The sequence below is a fragment of the Barbus barbus genome, assembly GCF_936440315.1.
Source record: "Barbus barbus genome assembly, chromosome: 41".
NCBI classification, from domain to species: domain Eukaryota; kingdom Metazoa; phylum Chordata; class Actinopteri; order Cypriniformes; family Cyprinidae; genus Barbus; species Barbus barbus.
The window spans coordinates 23,881,933-23,902,090 of NC_136719.1; the positions used below are offsets into that span (position 1 = coordinate 23,881,933).

The window sequence follows — 20,158 nt, forward strand, 5'->3', positions numbered from 1 at the left end:
TTCTACAAGCAGACTGAAAGACTGAGAAGAAAAAAAGAAAAAACTACAGTGAATATGTTAAATGCATTTTCACTCAATCAAAAAATATAAAAATATAAAATTAGATCATATAAATATATATTCTATTTCTAATATTTTAATCAACTCAAAAAAAAAAATATATATATATATATACACACACACACACACACACACACACACACCCATATATGCATATAATAAAAATTCTATAAATAATAAATATAACAAATACAATTCTAATAAATAAACAAAACAAAATGTTAAATGCTTTTTCAATCCCTCAATAGAAAATATATATAAAAATCTTAAATAAAATTATTCAATATTTATTCCAATTCTAATATTTTGAACAATTCTAAAAAATAAATACAAATTTGAATAAAATTATTTGTGTGTGTGCATATAATTCAAATGTAATAAATAAAAAAATAAATCTGAATAAATAAAAAATTTATAAATGCAATTATAATAAATACATAAATAGAACTTCTAATAAGATGCCAGTAAATGAAATATAAATAAATATTAAATAAATAAAATGAATTTAAAATTTTACTGAATTGTACTGCTTTTAATTGTTTATTTAAATTTTCCACATCCTTCTATTTAATATAGAACAAGATGTTAATAAATAAGTAAATAAGATTGAATAAATAAATTAGAATTAATTAATTAATTAAAACAATATATAAAAAAATTATAAAATATAAATAAGATTTGTAACTTTGGATAAAAGTGTCTGCAAAATGAGCAAATATACATGTAAAATAAATATATTTAATTATTTATTTAAATTCTTCATCTTTGCATTTAATTACAGGTTTACATTAGATTTGATCTTGAGTCATAAAATACTTGTTTCGCCTAAACTAGCAGATACAAGTTTGGACGTACTTGATTGAATGTAAATTCATCAAGATTTCAACAAACTTTTGATCCAAATGCTGTTTAAGTTGAATTTCCTAGATAAATATCAATTGTGCCTACATAAGATTTCTTTAGTCAAGCCAGACAGAGAAGGAAGTGTTCCTAGAATGCACATTCAGCACTTTAAAGTTATAAACATATGGAAAACTACTGTCGAAGTAAAAAAAAAATGTAACTGCTGGTTGTCAAATACTTAAACAAGTCTTCTACTGTTATGTTTCCTCACTGAAATGGCATGGCAAGGCCTGCTGACCAATAATTTGAACTCATGATTATCTAATGCATAAATTCATATAGCGATTAATGACAAACTCTTACAGCGAGCATTTTAATTGTACAATTATAAAATCATTATCAAGAGTTTCTTGCTTCTCTGACACCCATCACCTCCCACACTGAATGTCAAGTCATTCTTAAAATAACTATTTCTCTTACTAGTGCAACAAATATTTGAACTTTTTCCACTATAAAAAGATTCCATGGATGTTGACGGTTCTTCGTCGAACCATCAATGCCAATGAAGAACCTTTATTTTTGAGAGTGTATAATAACTCTAATTTTTAAATAATTCAAACATAAGTCAAACATATTGAAATATAAATGCATATATACAAATATATGGATCAAAGTTTAATGATGTTTTAATTTATCCTGTTTTGTAGTTTAACTAAGCTTAATCGGTTTTATATAAAGTATGTTAGAAAGAATGTTGGCAAGGCTTCAAATGACCTAAACCTTGATAAATTTACAGTTTTGTTCTCATCTATATTCTGAAGGTTTTTATAGAAGGGTTTGTTCATATATAATTCACCAGGTTTTATACCACATATATCTAAAAACGTATTAAAACTGCATTTTTTTCTAACCATTGATAGTATTTTCTGTTATGGAGTGGTAAAATGAAATATCTGAAATCTCTTCTATAAAAACATTTGACTCTAATATATCAACAAAATGAAACAAAAATTTTATCCAATGTTCAGATTCATTTTCTGGAAATGTATGCAAGTGCATATTTAACTACATTATGCCTTATTTGCATACTTCAACATAACATATGAGAAAACTACACTATAATTTTTGCAATTTTTAATTTAAGACCTGTATTGTCTAGCCATAATGCAATAATGGTGCTATATATATTTTCAGTATATTCATTTCTGAATAAACTCGAGCTGTTGATCAATCAAGCGTAATGTTCATTATGAATTCTTAACAAAAATCATCATAAATGCAATATTGGTTACCTGTGTGTTGGTGAAGTTCAGGTGCTCTGACAGACCGTCTGCTGTTTGTTCTGATGAATGTTTGGCACTGAAGCTCCTGCTCGTGGCTTTTATTCAAGTGTGTGTTGACACTCCTTCATTACGGAGGCTGATGAACAACATCCATGACCCTTACAGTCCAGAAACGTGGATTTTGTTACGGAACTGGAAATAGTCCTAGAAAAACAAATCATAATGAATCATATGAGAATCAGATCAAAATCTGTGAATCACAAAAACCAATTAATTCATACAAAAGCCATGACAATGAACATATTTCTGCTTTCTGAAACCAATTAAAAATCTGTCCAACAAGAATATACACCTTAAAAATGGCTTATTAATATTATTGTTGTTGTTGCTAAGTATGCAGAAATGTCAATATGATAATAATAATAATAATAATCTGTTTAACAAGAGTATATGCATTAATATTATTATTATTGCCATTTCTGATGCCTTATAAATACTACTCAAAATGTCATTTTAAATAATAATAGTAATAATAATAATAATAATAATAATAATAGATTAGATTATTGTAATAATATTTTTGTAAACAAAAATAATACAAGTAATATGACAGTTATTATTATTATTATTATTATTGCCATTTCTGAAGCCTTATAAATTATACTATGTATAATGTAATAATAATAATAATAATAATTTTAAAAAGAATATAGGCCTTATATATTGCACATTATTATTATAGTTATTATTATTATTATTATTATTATGGTAACACTTTACAATAAGGTTCATTAGTTAACGTTGGTTAACAACATTAGTAAAAATGAACTAAGAATGAACAATACTTTTACAGCATTTATTAATCTTAGTTAATGTAGATTTCAGCATTTACTAATGCATTATTAAAATCTCAAGTTGTGTTTGTTAACATTAGTTAATGCACTGTGAGCTAACATGAATAAACAATGAACAACTGTATTTGCATTAACTAATATTAACAAAGATGAATAAATAGTGTAATAAATGCATTGTTCATTATTTGTTCGAGTTAGTTAATACATTAACTAATGTTAACAACTGACACATTTTTTGTGTGTGTTACCATTATTATTATTATTACTACTGCTTTTTATTAATAATAGTTTCTAAACATGTTTTATTTTTTAAAACAATTTACTTTATATCTACTTAAAAGCTATTTATGTCCCATTTCACATATTTCTGTACTATTCTTCACCATTTTGTAGTATAAAATATTAAAGCCTATATATATATATATATATATATATATATATTGTGCATATCTAACCTTTTGAACCTTCACACCCAAATAACAAATGCACACACTCATGCACACATATAGACATATGTATATTAATTAAACATGCTTAAATAAAGCCCTCTGATGTTTTACATATGGTGACACAGAAGAAGAGAAACCTGACACATTTCGCAAAAACACTAAAATAGTGAAAATGAGATTAGTATGAAGACAAAGAAAAGAGGTGTGTCCTCTCATTTTTAAATTTTCAAATGCATTATTGTCATCAGTCTGGTATGATAAGAGCCGAGTGTGTGTGAACAGGTGAGTCAATCTGCGTTATGGTTTCACATTCATAACAATTACACAGATGTTTATCAAAGTCTTTCAGGCCAGACGATTGACCGCTTTACATGTAACAGCATGTGTGCTGGAACAAGCTGAAGGTTTGCATATTAAAATAATACCTTCTTCTCAATGCCAGTGGAGCAGTACACACTTCAATTGATTGTTATTGTAAAGAAAAGACAAGGAGTTTTATTAAATGTCAAGTAAGATTAAAGAGTGAAACTAATTTACTGACAAGCCTGGGCACTAATTGTTTGACTTCTTTTATGTTTTTTTTTTTTTATAAATTTGTAAACATTTTAAAAACTTCAGCTGTTTTAAGAGGCATGTAGGTCATAACGTTATCTTGCAAACATTAAGAATAGCACTTTGTAAAATAATAAATGGCTAAAAGCAATCAAATTGGTAAAGTGTCTGCTAAATTAATAAATGTAAATGAAGTTATAATAATTGTTATAATAATTGTGTAAAAATAAAAAACAAATAAATAATTTAAAAAGAACTTCTCTTAAAAGCTATATCTGTAGCATAAAGACATAGACAAAGAATATATTTTCTCATTTTAAAACCATGATTATAAATAAAAACTACAATGATTATAAAGACTCATGTTTTATGACTTCATGTTTTCCCTATAGTCCAAATGAGCAAAAATACACACACAAAAAAATGCTAGTGTATGATTTATTTGATTTATCTTCTTTAAAAAAAAACAAAAAAAACGACATGTTAAAACATCAAGAAAAACATCTTATAAGTGAATAAATGGCTAAAAGCAATATAACTGTTAAAATTGCTGCTAACTGAATAAATGCAACTTTATTTGAAAAAGTTTATTATAGACTCACAATGATTATGAAATAATTACATTTATAATTAATTTAATAAATAAAAAGTCAATAACATAATGACTGAAGCCCAAAATGAACAAATGTAAAAGTTTTGTTATTATTATTATAGACTCGCAATGATTACATGCACTGTGTGTGTGTGTGTGCACGCGTATATATATATATATATATATATATATACACACTCTTATATATAAATACTCTTATAAATATTATTTCTTACTTGATAATCAAAATGTTTAAGAATGGAGCTTGACTGTCTGCTAAAACATGAGTTCAAGAGTTTTGTGGCATAATAATGGAACAGCAATATCAATAATTTTTATACAACAACTGAATACGTTTTGAAGTAATGTGAAAAAATGGATACAAAACAGATACAAACAGTTAAGAACTTTAAAAATAAGCAAAACAAATAAATAAAATTGGCCCAAACATTAAAACTGGTGAAAAGGGAAAATATTTGGCTTACATTCTGAAATATGAGTCTCAGATCCAACTAATCTCAGATTAATAAGAAAACCTTATTTTAATATCCTAAAAAGATTAATGGCCATACTTATGTTTAATAGAGTAATGTCTGCTTAAACACACACCCATGTATTAGCATTTCCACATCTCACTGTATGAGTCACTGAAGAACTTTGGAAATAAAAAATTATTAAGTCAAACTTCATTGAATGTGCAAATGCACTTCATCTGGACGTCACACACCTGAGCAGAATCAGCAGATGTCAAATAGTGATTTAGTACAGACACGCACTGAACTAAACACTATTTCTGACACTCCTAACTGATGAAAGAAACAATCACAACAGAAGTCACAAACATGTCATGCAGTTAAAGATTTCTGGTTTTTTTACACACCGACCATCAAACTGACACACTCCAACTGTCACGGTGCACACAGCAAGGATGAACGAGGAACACGAGACGAGGATGTACACTCAAAATAACAGTCTTTAATCACTCCAAACAAGGTAGGGCATAAGGCAAGGCTGACACAGACAGGAAAGTAACCGGGAAGTAACGAGTAGACCAGATGACACAAAACTGAACAGGCAGGGACTTAAATACACCTGGTAATCATAGATAATTAGACAAACACGGCCGGACAAGAATTAACTAATGATCACATTAAACAAGGACAGGGAACAAACCAAATATGGAAACATGAGGCGGGAACACATGACACACGACAGAGGACTGTCATAACTCCCCCCTCCCGGAAGGCGCGTCCCGTGCCGTAACAGTTCCACCGGGGAGGGGGTGTGGGCGCAGAGTGGAACACACAGATAGGAGGCCATGGCGGAACAAGAGGCTCAGGAGGCCATGGCGGTGCAGGGAGCTCAGGAGGCCATGGCAGGTGGTCTTCGTGGCCGTGACCTCGTCCCTCGGCCCGGCCACTCCCGCCGGAACCCTTCTACACCCCCCCAAAATTTCCATGGGGCAACTCGGGGGTATCAGGAGCCCTCCGGGGCTAGACAAACAGGACAGCCCACACAGGGCTAAACACACAGGAACAGGACAGCCCCCAGGAACAGGAAGCCATCCTGGGTTAGCTCAGAAGCTGAGGCTTCTTCTAGGCATGACAAGGAGTCGGGGCCCTTCACAGGGTCCCTCAGCAACTGCCTCCACTTCCGCAGGGAGAAGCACGGAGGGCGGACTCGCAGCGATCCCGCCGAACTCCCTTGCGGACTTGCAGTGGGATTATTAGCGACGACTTCCTTGCCGCAAGACAGACAAACAGGAACAAAAAAAAAACCCGCTTACTGTGTAGTCTGGTCTTCTGTCATGGTGCACACAGCAAGGATGAACGAGGAACACGAGACAAGGATGTAAACTCAAAATAACAGTCTTTAATGACTCCAAACAAGGCAGGGCATAAGGCAAGGCTGACACAGACAGGAACACCGGGAAGTAACGAGTAGACCAGACGACACGAAACTGAAAAGGCAGGAATTTAAATACACAGGTAATCATAGATAATTAGACAAACATGGCTGGACAAGAATAAACTAATTATCACATTAAACAAGGACAGGAAACCAAATATGGAAACATGAGGCGGGAACACAACACATGACATAGGACTGACACCAACCTGCATGATCTGACAAATTAATAAACATATGATCATTTAAAGCTGGTTTTGGTCAGAATTGGGAGTTTTTTCTCTCAATTCTGAGTTTATATCTCGGAATTCTGACTTAATTTATCATAATTTTGAGTTAATATCTTGCAATTACAAAAATTATTTAATCGAAATACAAACTCACAAGTGAAAGAAAAAAGTTTGCAAGTTTGTCTCTAATTCAATTCTGAGAATTGTGAGAAATAGTAATAAGTGCGAGATATAAACTTGCAATTACGATAAAAAAAGTCAGAATTGCAAGATATAAAAGTTTTATTGTGAGAAATGAAGTTCAGAATTTTTATGTAAATTCAGAATTCTTAAAAAGGTCAGAATTGCAGGATAGAATCTCGGAATTATAAGATATAAATGCAAAAATTGTGAGAAAGTCAGAATTGTGAGAAAGAATTGTGACATACCTGTGGGATGTAAACTTAGAAATGTGAAATATAAACTCTTTGTGAGAAATAAAGTCAGGATCTAAACGTTATCTAAACAGTTCTGAGTTCTTCCTCAAAATGAGACGGAATCGAGAAAAAAGTCAGAATGGAAAACTCTAGAACTGCTAATATAAAATGTTGATTCATCCAGAGGAAAAAAAAAATAGAATTGCGAGATGTTAATTCTAAATTGTGAGATATAAACTGGGAATTGCAATCAAAGCTTGTGAATTGTGAAATAAAAAGTTGTAATTACCTTTTCATTTTTCCATACCCTGGTACCAAAAAAAAAAAAACCCTCCAAACAATGTTGAGCAAAACCACTTACTATCACCACAGTTTATCAGATAATTTGTAGTATTTCCTCCTCCATCATCATATTCCTGCAGCCTGTGTGCCTTCATGTATGACAGCTGCTTCTTAAACAAAATTATTGTGCCCTACAAGCCCCCCCCCAAAAAAATAAAAATAAATAAATAAATAAATATATATATATATATATATATATATATATATCAGAAAACACCCCCTCCCCATCCAACTACATTTTCACATTTATGATAGACTTTTGACCAGAGTTTCATGTCATCTAAAGTCTTTATTCATAGCCCAGCTATGATGGCCGACATATTCATAAATCATAAGCATATTCATCAGTCAACAACATTAAAGCAGTGGTTTTTTAAAGATGTTTTCTTTGGATTGTGCACAAAAGAGAATATAGAAAAATATAATTTAATTAATTTGTGTTTCCTGATAGCTAAATGCCATATAAACATAAACCTGGCTCTAAACCATTCTGTTATTACAAAAAAAAAAAATAAAATAAAAATAACCATGGTATTTGTAGTAAAACTGTTGTTAAAAATCAATCTGAATCAAAAGATTTGAGAACCTCAGCTCAGATATAATCAGCTCGTTATTGCGTAGATAAAATATCCCTGTGTCTGACAGGAAGAACTTTCTTTACTCGTCTGAGAAGACTATGAAGCAGCGCTGAAGGTTTCTGATGAGAATTTGGGAGTTGTTTTAGGCCTCATCTGACACAGACTGACACTCAGGACTCAACCACTGTGGATGAGCTCCTGTCCACCAGAGGGCAGTGTTTACAATACATTCACTACATCAAGCCTCTGGGACTGCCCATACTCACAGATTAACCTAATTAATCATACATGAGACACGCACAAGCACACACAAACATTTCTTGTGGATTATTGCGATGTTTTCAGCTATTTGGACTCTTATTCTGATGGCACCCATTCACTGCAGAGGATCTATTGATGAGCAAGTGATATACAGTGAGGGAAAAAAATTATATGATCCCCTGCTGATTTTGTACGTTTGCCCACTGACAAAGAAATGATCAGTCTATAATTTTAATGGTAGGTTTATTTTAACAGCGAGAGAATGTATAACAACAAGAAAAACGCATTTCAAAAAAGTTATAAATTGATTGACATTTTAATGAGTGAAATAAGTACTTGACCCCTTCGCAAAACATGACTTAGTACTTGGTGGCAAAACCCTTTTTGGCAGTCACAGAGGTCAGACGTTTCTTGTAGTTGGCCAACAGGTTTGCACATCTCAGGAGGGATTTTGTCCCACTCCTCTTTGCAGATGCTCTCCAAGTCATTAAGGTTTTGAGGCTGATGACTGGCAACTCAAACCTTCAGCTCCCTCCACAGATTTTCTATGGGATTAAGGTCTGGAGACTGGCTAGGCCACTCCAGGACCTTAATGTGCTTCTTCTTGAGCCACTCCTTTGTTGCCTTGGCCGTGTGTTTTGGGTCATTGTCATGCTGGAATACCCGTCCACGACCCATTTTCAATGCCCTGGTTGGCTTCAATGCCCTGGCCCTGTCGGTACATGGCCCCGTCCATCGTCCCTTTGATGCGGTGCAGTTGTCCTGTCACCTTAGCAGAAAAACACCCCCAAAGCATTATGTTTCCACCTCCATGTTTGACGGTGGGGATGGTGTTCTTGGGGTCATAGGCAGCATTCCACCTCCTCCAAACACAGTTGAGTTGATGCCAAAGAGCTGGATTTTGGTCTCATCTGACCACAACACTTTCACCCAGTCCTCCTCTGCATCATTGGCATACTTCAGACGGGTCAGTACCTGTGCTTTCTTGAGCAGGGGGACCTTGCGGGTGATGCAGGATTTCAGTCCTTCACGGCGTAGTGTGTTACCAATTGTTTTCTTGGTGACTATGGTCCCAGCTGCCTTGGGATCATTGACAAGATCCTCCCGTATAGTTCTGGGCTGATTCCTCACCGTTCTCATGATCACTGAAACTCCATGAGGTGGGATCTTGCATGGAGCCTCAGACCAAGGGAGATTGACAGTTATTTTGTGTTTCTTCCATTTGCGAATAATCGCACCAACTGTTGTCACCTTCTCACCAAGCTGCTTGGCGATGGTCTTGTAGCCCATTCCAGCCTTGTGTAGGTCTACAATCTTGTCCCTGACATCCTTGGGCAGCTCTTTGGTCTTGGTCATGGTGGAGAGTTTGGAATCTAATTGACTGATCGCTTCTGTGGACAGGTGTCTTTTATAAAGGTAACAAACTGAGATTAGGAGCACTCCCTTTAAGAGATAGCTCCTAATCTCAGCTCCTTACCTGAATAAAAAGACACCTGGGAGCCAGAAATCTTGCTGTTTGATAGGGGATCATATACTTATTTCACTCATTAAAAAAGCTAATCAGTTTATAACTTTTTTGAAATGCGGATTGGTTGTTATTCTGTCTCTCACTGTTAAAATACACCCACCATTAAAATGATAGACTGATCATTTATTTTTCAGTGGGCAAACTTACAAAATCAGCAGGGGATCAAATAATTTTTGCCTCACTGTAATGCTACATTTCTCCAAATATGTTCTGATAAAGAAATCAACTCATCTACATCTACAAAATGAACATAAATGCACGTGTGAGATTTGGCTCCACTTACAGTATAAACCCACTATGATGTGATCCGGTGCATAGTTTGACTCTAAATTTTCTCATTAATGTTCACTGTTACTGGATAAAAAAAAATGTTATTTGGGAAAAAAACTTTAGATTTCAAAGGAATCTGAAAACAAAAAACCTGTTTGACAGTTTGCTATTCAAATGATATAAAACTGCATGTACATACACTTTATTATACAATAAAATACATTAATTTATTATAAAATAATATAATAATATAAAAAATGCCAAATGACAGTAAAATTTACATTTAATTTTTGATTACTTAAATATATCGCTGTGCTTAAACATTCAAAACTGTTAACATACATTAATGTCAAGTGAAAAACTGGAAATGCATGATTTTTATTGAAATTATATGATGGTGTCTGTATGATGTGTTTCGTGTTACTGATGGTCACTCTTTGGTATCTCTGCTGCGGCAGATGATGTTGAAACTCTGAGGAAAGTGAAAAACGCCCATGATCCCATCCATGTCTATGGACTGTGGCTCGGGTGGCCAGGAGAAATGAATCCACTGTAGGAGAAAGGTGATGTACGAGAAGAGCTCCGTCCTCGCCAGAGTCTCCCCGAGACAGACCCTCGGACCTGATAAAAAACACACAAATCAGTAACTTTTCCTAATGGTTAAATCTGTTTATTACTTTCACAAACAGCTGACTCACCCAGTGAAAAGGCGATGAAAGATTCTGGTTTGAAGAAGTTCCCATTTTCATCCAAGAAATTCTCGGGGTTAAAGGCGTCGGGATGCTTCCAGTGCTCCTTGTCACTGAAAATTGCCGCTAAATTTGTCATGACCATAGTTCCTTGTATGAGGAAAGTTTAGTAGAGTTGAATTAAACTTTTCAAAAATTAAACACTTAACCCATACTCAGAAAATATGCAATTTTACCTTTAGGGGTACAACAGCTTGTCACTGGGGCAAAGGGACACCTCAAAGCCTCTAAGTGACAACTTTGTACCTTCTTTATCCCTAAAGGGTTCAAAATAGTACCATAGGAGAACATGTTACTACTCTGAGGTACTAATATGAAAACTGTAGGGGTAAAGAAGGTACACAGCGTCAGAGGCGTCTTGCCCATTCAAAGTGAGGGGGCACATGCCCCCTCAGATTTTTGAGCCAAGTGGATTTTGAATGCAGCTTCCATAAGACAAAAAATAGCTGAATAATATATTTTATATTTCATACAATCACACTGGCGTTATTAACGTGCAGTGCGGTAGAGCATTGGCTGCTAAATTCAAATCTGCGTTAGCGCTTTGGCAGGCGCTAAAGCCAGAGACAGACACGTTTTTACAGCTGCACATTGTAACCAATCACACAAGATTCTGTTGAGCTTATGAATGCAATGACCAATCAGAGGTGTTCAGATGAGTCATCGTGGAAATGTTTTGTTCAGTGTGCTAGTTCACTGAAGGATTCTCTCATCAGAAACAACAAAGTGCAGATGTACATACGATGTAAGTAGGATATTTATTTCACAGTGTAAACAGCTTCAGTGATTATAATGAGTTTTTGAGAGTGTTTAAAATTTATTTGATAATGTAAATGTTCTTTGCTTTCTGTACAATGAAAGATTTATAATTAGTAAATTACAATGTTTCTATTAAGTTCACATTAAATACAAATTCAGTCGTATTAAAAAAAATTTATGGCATGACACCCATGACATGGGGTTTAAAGTAATAGATTACACTATTAGGCTACTTTGCCCATTGCCCATTATAGATCAACTAACAAAATATATAAAGGTGCAGAATGCATCTACACATATTTGAGAATCGAGATATTTTATGTTATAGTTAACACGTATTTCGAATAAAAAGGGAAAAATAAATAAAACATAAGCCTATATTAGATATAATTATGCTTATATACTGTATAGGCTATATGTGGCTGCTGTGTTGTGACAAGCATGACGAGCACGCCCTCTTTTCCCTCCATTATTAATTCATTTCAGATTATCAGGTTTTCAGACTTCACAGTGTACATTTGTAAACCCTGTAGTAATGTTAGTGATGTATGAAAATTTCAAATCACGATTATAGTGACCAAAATGATCACGGTTATCAGTATTATCACGGTATTGTTAAAACGTCCTGGAAATATTCAAAAAGTACTCATATACTCACTAGGCTTGCTGCGATAGACGGTGTTGGCGGTGATACCGGTGTTAAGCCGCAACACCGGTTACTTCACTTGCCCACCGCGGCACCGTCCCTCACCGTAATTTAGATTTTTTTTAATAGTAATAAAAATCATTTAGTTCAGTTAGAGAATAGACACTACAATTAAAACTGAACACGGCTGCTCAATGCAACACATCGAACGAACGACAGTCGCGCATCACAGATCAGATTTCATTGAACACGTGAGGAGAGTGAGCCGAGGTGACTGACAGAAGAGTGAGGTGAGACAGACAAGACGATGGCAGAAGAATTTTAAAACGAAATGTAAAAGCGCCTGTTTAAAAAATTATTTTGGATTTTGAAAAGCCTGTTGACCTGCCATTTATCTAAGGTGATATTGGAAGGTTTTTTTTTTTTTAACATTTGTTTCTCATTTATTTGGTTCCACAGTATTTGCTAGTTTTTATTTTATTTAAACTGTGTGATTTTCCCCCCAAGTGAAAGTAAAATGCGCACGGTGCTTTTACAAGCAAAGGAAAGAGGGAAAACTCAAACAAACAACTGTTTGATGCCGAATTGCCCAAATTCGAGGAAAAGAGGGAAAACTCAAATGACCCCACCACCACCACGGTAATACCGGTATTACCGGTGTTGTCACACGTCGATTAACCGGTGGGAAAATTTCCTCACCGTCACAACACACAAGTTTTATAAGTTTTATGTTGAAAAACAACAAATAAAATTAGCAGCACTATTTACTTTTTGTTTGCACAAAATAAAATAAATAACATTAAAAGAAATGACTTGGGTGACTTACAACATCACGTTATCTACTTTACTACATGTTCAAATAAAGTTCTGACAAAAAAAAAGATAAACCTCATATTTCAATGTTTAAATCATTAAGAAACATATCAGTCAAAACAATTGATTATAGGCATTCTATCTACTACATAACGATTCTACATAGGCTACCTTATCTTTATCTGCAGTGCTGAGATTTTTAGAATGCACATTCACTTGTTTTCCATCTACACAAAATTTACAAAAAAATTATTAAATAAATAAATAGATCACATTTTCGTATTGCTCTGAACAAAAATGGCAGACAGGCTGAATGAAAATGTAAATCTACTGTCTGACAGCGCTTACAAACACTACTTTATTTGGTTTTACATGGAGCAAAGATAAAAAGCAAATGCCATGAAACTTTTCTGAAGATATTCGGTTCTCCCATTTTCAATCATAGAATTAATTAATTCATACATAATTTATCTCAGCACTCTGCCTTACATTATGTTTTCATAGAAAATGAACCCACGCTGCATGCTGCATCCGCTTCAGACTTTTATTAACTTTGCCTAATGCTGAGCAGTATTTACTGCAAGTTTTTCAAATCACAATATTCAAATAGCCAATGGTTTTAAGGACATAATTTTAAACGGCAATGATTTATCGTCAAACCATAACCGTTTCATCACTAATTAACCTTCTTACATAATTTTTATATTTATACAATTCATTTAGGTCTCTGGACAAGTAAGGTTGATTTGTTGGAATAAAAATATAATCTCTTAATCTAATTTCTTTATTCTTAGTGTTTTATGACTTCTGATATCTGATGATATTTCTGATATTCTTTATACACACCCTCAAGTAATGTTGTTCATCAACAAATTGTTTAAACAGGTTTTTCTAGATCAACCTATTCATTAAAAATATATGAATAAAAAGAACGTTCATGGTGTGTGTGTGTGTTCACTTGGATGGGTTAAATGCAGAGCACAAATTCCAAGTATGGGTCACCATACTTGGCCACATGTCACTTCACTTTATTTACACTCCATTCATTACCTTGGGAAAGTCGTATCCTCGTAGTTTTGTGGGCTGAGTCGTTTCATGAATCACTCCAAGAGGTAAAATGTTGGCACAGCGCTGAATCTCATGAACAGTGGCATTTGTGTACGGTAGTTTGTCACGGTCATCCATGCTGGGCAAGCGGTCATAACCCAGAACTCGAACAATCTCCTTGTGACATTGCTCTATGTTGAGCAACAAAATGGAAGTAGATTTGCATTTCCTGAAGGAAACAGTGGCGCTTGCACTTCAACAAAACAATAGTGTCACATATTAGATTTATTGTTTTAAATATTAAATGTATTTAATTTAGAAACTTTGGGGAAAACATTGGAAAAAATGTGTCCACCGCTAAAATTTAGCCTAATTACCTTGTACATCTGGTTTTTGAATCAAATAGATGAGTCCCCATCTGATAGTGTTCGCGGTGGTGTCAGTTCCAGCCACAAACAGGTCAAGTGCTGACATACTCATGTTCTCCTCATGAAACGTGGAGCCCTCGTTGGACTTTTGCTGCTCCACATGAAACAAATCCATCAGTTTACTGAAGCTACATGGATAAATGAGAACCCTTCTTTCATTAACGGTGATCTCACTTCCTCGATCTCCAGCAGGTAGGCATCAATGAAGTCTTGAGGGCTGTCTGGATCCAGAGTTTCCTTGTGTTCTTTTATTTCATCCCGGATGAAACCCAATAACTACTGGTGTGGCCCAGGGAAATGCTTGATGAAGGGGACTAAGTTTAAAATCTAAGATAATCAAACAATTATAAGATCATTGAAGAAAATATGGAACTTAATGTATCATTCCCATTACTTGTTTGTAATCACTACGGGTTACATGACTCACCACCTAACTGATATTAAAATTCTGCAAATATTTGTTTTCACACAGGGTGACCATGGTCAATAACAAATAAATGAATGAAATAAAAATAATAAAATTAAATAATAAAATTAAGAATTTGATCATACCTGACCCTATGAGCATGAAGTGATTATTCAGGATTTTCTGAAGGTATGATAAACGTTTGTTGTCATAGTCAAAGCGATCTCCAAACACGATGGAACAGATAATGTTAGAAACGGCATTCTGTATGGCATGCTGTGGGTCCATAGACTTGCCTGCAAAGAAACATGCATCAATATGTTGGCTTTCCTCTAGCACACGATCTTCTACTGATTTCTTCCCCAGGCCAAAATTCCTGAGCGTGTGCAGAGCACACTCTGCTGCCTCCAGGAGTGACCAAACGGGGCTAATATTATGCCTGAGAAAAAGAGAATCAAGCTTTAAGCTGTGGTTTACAGTGAATTTAGAACAGGCTAAGAAATTTTGTGAAAGCCAAGTTTTCACTTCATGAAAACAGGCTAGCAAAACCTCTATGGACCTTGAATCATTATGTTTAAAGGGATGTATAATTGGGTATCGTCAGCGTATAGGTGAAATGAAACTCCATATTTGGAAAAGATGGAACCCAATGGCAGTAAATATAGAGAGAATAATGTTGGTGCAAGAATGTAGTTGAGTGAATACAACCTTTTCCAAAATTTTTGAGATAAAAGGGAGATTCGAGATTGGTCTAAAATTACCTAAATCAGACACATCAAGATTTGGTTTCTTCAAAAGAGGAGTTACGGAAGGATGTTTTAGGCAGTCAGGGACCATGCCAGTACTCAGACACATATTGATAAAAAAACAGGAGATCAGGCCCTATAGTATCGACAATTTGCTTAAAAATGTGTGATGGGATACTGTCATACGGACAAAACGTAGGTTTCAGATGAGTTATAATGTCTTTACAGGTTTGCAGGGAAATAGAACTAAACATGCTCCAAGTAGAAGAGCACCCGGTTATTTCATGGGAAATATGAAGAGCAGCCGATGATTGAGGTCTTGACCTTGTTATCTTCTCGACAAAAAAGGCCGCAAAGTTTTCACATAAGGAATCAGACAAATCAGGGAAAACATCAACAGTTGGATTTAAAACAGCATCTATAGTTGAGAATAAAACTCTTGGCCTATGGTGATTTTCAGAAATAATCCCAGAAAGAAATTTGAATTTTGCAGACTTCACAGCTTTCTGAAAAATAGAAAAGGACTCCCTTAGAATGTCAAAGGACACCTGCAGCCTGTCCTTACGCCATTTGCGTTCTGCACGTCTACAGTTTCGTCGAAGTGAGCGAGTCATTGAACCAACGAGCAGATTTTTTGATAGAGCGCTTAATCTTCAGAGGAGCAATATCGTTAACAATATTCAAGCAGATGTTATTAAAAAGATTAAAATAAGTATTAGTGTCAAAATTTTCTACAGACCAATTTGTGGCTGACAGACCCTCAACTGCCTTATAAGCAGTAGCAAAATCCTCGGAAGCCGTAGGGGAAAAATATCGAACCCAGCGGGCAGGAGCAGATGAAGTACTAGATCCACGAGGAAGGGCAGTTGTGAAAGTCAGAGATTTGTGATCAGAGAAGCCTGAGTCCGATTTCCATGTCCATAATGGAAAAACCATGGGAGAATACCAGGTCCAAAATGTGACCTTTGATGTGCGTGGGACTTTGCACCCATTGGGTAAAACTAAAGGAATCCATAAGATTACAGAAATCCTTAGATAGTGGTTTACCGGGAAAACAAATGTGAACATTAAAATCACCAAGCAGTAAAATGTTATCGTACATAGTTAATACATTTCCCAAAAAATCAGCAAACTCACTCAGAAAAGCATTATTAAACTGAGGGGGTCGGTAAATAACACACAGAACTGATCGTGAGAGACGGCGGGCCAAACACAACGGCGCCATCTTGTTTGTTTCCGCCCTTTTAGCGTCCTTTATTCTCTTATAAAGAATCACAATTGTCCCTTATTATCCTTTTCTGACCGTACGTTAGCTGCCAGTGGTGCTTTCTGATTGAAGCCAACAATTTATTCTGCCAATCTAACCTCTTTGGGATCTAATAAAATTGTAGTTCTGGGTTTTTCTGACCACTGTTGTTACAGCACAACATATCCCGGGCATATTGTAACCTTGTGAACCTTCTGGGAGTGTTTCGTTGATCTTCCTCTGGTAGTTGTGCTGCTGTGACCATAGACTGAAAGGTCACGCAGCTGTGACTCGGACACAAAAATGGCGGCGATAAAACACTGTGACGTCACATGGAACCTATGAATACTCATAGATTCGCAAAATTGAAGTTGAGCCACTGATTTCACATGGACTGTTTTACCGATGTCCTTGCTACGTTTCTGGATCTGGGAACATGTCAGTTACATTGCTGTCTATGGAGGGTAAGAGAGCTCTCAGATTTCATCAAAAATATCTTAATTTGTGTTCCGAAGATGAACGAAGGTCTTACGTGTTTGGAACAACATGAGGGCGAGTAATTAATTAATTTTGGGTGAACAAACGCATTAATGTTAGTCTTTAAAGTTAAATCATGAAATGTTATCCTTCCGCTAGAAAAAAAAAAGAAGAAAATAGTCCTGATAGTGCCAGCAACTGACAACGTGCCTCATCTCACTGAGCTCAAATCAGAACAGATACTGGAACTGTTTTAATATGCTGTGTTATTTTCTGTGTGTAATTTTCCCTCAGCACTTCGGAAATGTGGGCTTCCACACAAACACATTAATGAGGGAATGACGAAATCATCATGCCAGCAGGGGTCACTCATACTTCATTAAATAAATACAAAATTAATTTAGCTGAAAAACATAATACATGCATAGAATACATTGACTGCATCCTAATTTAAAAACAAAAAAACAAAAACAACAACAACTTTACTTTCGCTTTTCTTTAATTCCTCCCGATCTAGCTTGGACTCATCTAAACCATGTCTGAAACGTGCTGCAGGTATTACGAGCACTTCCTGTGTTTATTTGCCTCTTTAAAATGAATGGCTTGTTGTTTTCCTTAGTTGAAGGTCTAAATCGCTTTGTATAAAACCATCTGCTAAATGAATGAATGTATACAGTATGTGTAACCACAGCAACACAAATTCAGTGACACATTCTGATTTAATGAGGTCACAGGTATATAATTTATAATGGCATCAAACGCAGCTCAACCAATCAGAATCAAGAACCGGAACTATCTGTTTTATAACCGACCTTCTGGAAACTGGTTAAGTACTAAATTCAGTCTTCACATTTTTGAAGCAAAGGGACATGGTATCATTGGCTCTCAACTAAATAACTCAAATGTAAAGGTTCTTTAGTGTAATCTACTGTGAAAACCATCTTTTGGAATATTTTGCTATAAAAGTGTAAAAATCCACATTTAAAAAATCTAAATAACATTTTACTGAGTCCCTTGTTTAACCAGTCTACAAGAGGCAAAAATGGTCTTCCAGAAAAGGCTTCCTGAACGAAGGCTTCCTTAGTGACCTGGATTGTATTAAGGATTATCATTGGTTTCCTCCCAAAATACACAGTAGACATCTCTCCATACTGAAATAACTGCTCAGAGAAAATCCACAGAAAATTTAGTGCATCTCAATATTAAAACGGGTATTAATTAAAGGATAAATCCCTACCGGAAACACAGCAAAGATTTACTGATTTTATAGCTTCAAGTGGCTTCGCAAAACTTGGTATGGTTCCCACAAAAGGCAAAGGGTCTGGGACCAGGTGGAATGTGACCTCTGCAAGAATTAATCCTTAAAATCTCAAACAGAACCATGAAGATCAAACCCAGAAACAGAGCCAGGCATACAGAGTTCAGGTCTAACTTCATCAGAGTCATCCACATGATGACAGATTCATTCCAAGACAAATACAAGAGCAGTGAACGACTGGTGAGTTTTATAAAAGCAACTTTTAACTTTGTTTATTGTTTTATAAACAACAAAATATTTTATATAATCTATGAACAATCATAATGGTTTACATTCGCCAAAGAACAAACTTGACAGAAGACAGAATGACTCTTGTAAATAAAAGACTGACTAGCTTACAGATGTCTAATCAGAAATAATAATTGTTCCTCAATCACATGATGCAATAGGCGTCTAAAGGTGAGAAAAACAGTACAACTAAGACAGAGGTGAAGAATTCAGTCACAATGAAGTTGATGCAACCTTTAGCAATACAACATTTACACATTTGCAGGGGTGTAGCCAGGATATATATTCATTCATAGGGGTTGTCCAGGTAGGGACCTGCAACCAGTCCTGGGTGGAAGACTATTCCATCCCACTCTGAAATATTCCCTCTTTTGGGGTCCAGGGGGCTGTTCCATAAACCAAGATTAGAGTATAAGCCAGGCTTATTTCGGTTAGTCAGGCTTATTTTTGGTAGATTCGGTTTCATAAATCAAACTTAAAAAAGTTCAAACTCAGTTACCCCGGCAACTTATGCTGGCAAACTAACCTGGTCCGGAGCAGGCTAACTGTCAGGCTAAGCTGAGCTCCTCTAACTCTGACCAATAGGAACGCATCCATATTACCACTGACTCTCTCACATACAATCAGTTTAATTTATTATCGGTCCAAAAATAAAAGTACAGAAAATACGCCTTAAATAATCAAATAAATAAACAATAGGCTACATCCAACTGTATTTAATGTATTGTGCCCAAAATGTAGGCGAATGACATTTTAACATAGTTGCTACTTGTGCATGCAGTTGATCAGCAGTTTCTAGCCATGCAGCCTTTCTCTCTGAATTTATGACAGCTGTACCTTTTATGGTTATTAGAACATTAAAACATTACAATCTAAAATGGCTCTTTAAAGCATTAAAGCATAAAAACACAATCAAAAGTTAAAATCACTGAAGTAAAAATTTAAATTTATAATAGAAATCAGAGTACATTTTAACTGATAAGAGGAACACACATTTAACTCATTTGAGCTAGTGATTAACAGTTGCTGCTATCATAAAAATACACTTATATGTAGTAAAATTCTATGTGTCACATTTAATGTCCAACAACAAATATTTTAGCAGAATGTATATTTTATTCAGAATTCT

The 20,158-nt window shown here is 34.9% G+C and overlaps 1 pseudogene across 1 annotated transcript; it reads right to left on the reverse strand.

The window, feature by feature from the left end:
- Positions 1-10,596: 10,596 nt before the first annotated feature.
- LOC306860943 (cytochrome P450 2J2-like) lies at positions 10,597-18,935 on the reverse strand (annotated as a pseudogene). Its single transcript has 8 exons — positions 18,864-18,935; positions 18,490-18,643; positions 15,156-15,453; positions 14,783-14,935; positions 14,558-14,699; positions 14,184-14,371; positions 10,865-11,006; positions 10,597-10,787 (listed from the first exon to the last, which is right to left on the reverse strand). The product of its transcript is annotated as a cytochrome P450 2J2-like (transcript).
- Positions 18,936-20,158: the final 1,223 nt, after the last annotated feature.